The sequence below is a fragment of the Camelus ferus genome, chromosome 3, assembly GCF_009834535.1.
Source record: "Camelus ferus isolate YT-003-E chromosome 3, BCGSAC_Cfer_1.0, whole genome shotgun sequence".
Classification (NCBI taxonomy): Eukaryota; Metazoa; Chordata; class Mammalia; order Artiodactyla; family Camelidae; genus Camelus; species Camelus ferus.
In genome coordinates, this window is record NC_045698.1 from 6918898 (window position 1) to 6920113 (window position 1216).

The 1216-nt window shown below is 44.6% G+C and overlaps 1 non-coding gene across 1 annotated transcript; it reads left to right on the forward strand.

Annotated features, from left to right (window-relative positions):
* Positions 1-408: 408 nt before the first annotated feature.
* Positions 409-480, forward strand: TRNAV-AAC. Its single transcript has one exon. It is a non-coding gene; the product is annotated as a tRNA-Val (tRNA).
* The last annotated feature ends 736 nt before the right edge of the window (positions 481-1216 follow it).

Consider the following 1216-nt stretch of genomic DNA (forward strand, 5'->3'; position numbering starts at 1 on the left):
TTAACCACTGAGATTCAGAGGGGTTCCCTCTGGGACACATCGCCTGCACGTAAACAAAGTGAGCCAAAAAGGTCATGACGTGTCAGCGAAGCTCGTGACTCCACGCAAGCTGGCAAACTTTGAAATAAGATTAATTAAAACAAACGAAAGACATAGCAAGCCAAAATACTGATAACTGAATTGAAGGGCTCTTCAAATATTTCCCTACGTTATGTAACTTCCTTTCACTTTTTCAACGTTCTTGCTAAGCGTATCTTCTATTAAAGAAGACTTCTTGGTATGTTGTGAATAGACTACCTTAAGGTAAAAGGACAAAGAAGGGCTAAAAATAAAAGGATAACCTAATGTCCATGGATAAGTGCAACTAGAAGACAGCTGAGTAACAATTAACATCAGGTAAAACGGGGGGAGGGTATAGCTCAGTGGTAGAGTGTGTGCCTAACATGCACGAGGTCCTGGGTTCAATCCCCAGCACTGTCATTAAACATAAATGAATAAACCTAATTACCCTCCCCCCAAAATCAGGTAAAAAGGAATGCCCTACTGGGACCCAAAAGAGGGGAAGAGGAAAAGAATAAAAGGGTCTGGATGGTATAAAAGGAAAAACCATCCCACCAAATCACCAAATCTGATTAAGGGCTGTTTTCTTTGTAGTTATAAATACAAGCACATACATGAAATTGCTGTTTTGGTAGGTCAAGAACAGTTTGATACACAGTTGGAACTGGTTTAAGCAAATGAATTAATATATAAGATGCATATGCGCCCCTTGAGAGTGAGAACTGAGCTCCTTCAAGCCAGGCCTACTGTTATAGCTCTAAATTCTTTAATTTAAAGAAGACCTTTAGGCATCAGTGTTGGTTGAATTTCCTGGCTCCCCAGCAAGTAAAACAGGCATGTAGAACATTTTAAGGGAGTGATTCCTGCCTCCGGGGGGTGGGGGGTGGGGTGCCAGCACTGGCTGGCTGGTGATTCCTTTGCTGAGTGTGGAGGTTACCTGACTTCCCAGCCCCTCCCCAAATCTCCACATCCATTTTCTAGGTTCCGTGTCCCTGGAGCACACAGATCCCCTCTCATGTCCAGAAAGGGAACTGAGCAGAGCACAGCCCAGTTTAAGGAGCTCAGGGTGTAGATTCAGGAGCCAGACCACTGGGTTCACATCCCAGCTGCGCTACCTCCCAGCATCTCCTCAGCATCCCAAGTCCATTCCCACCTC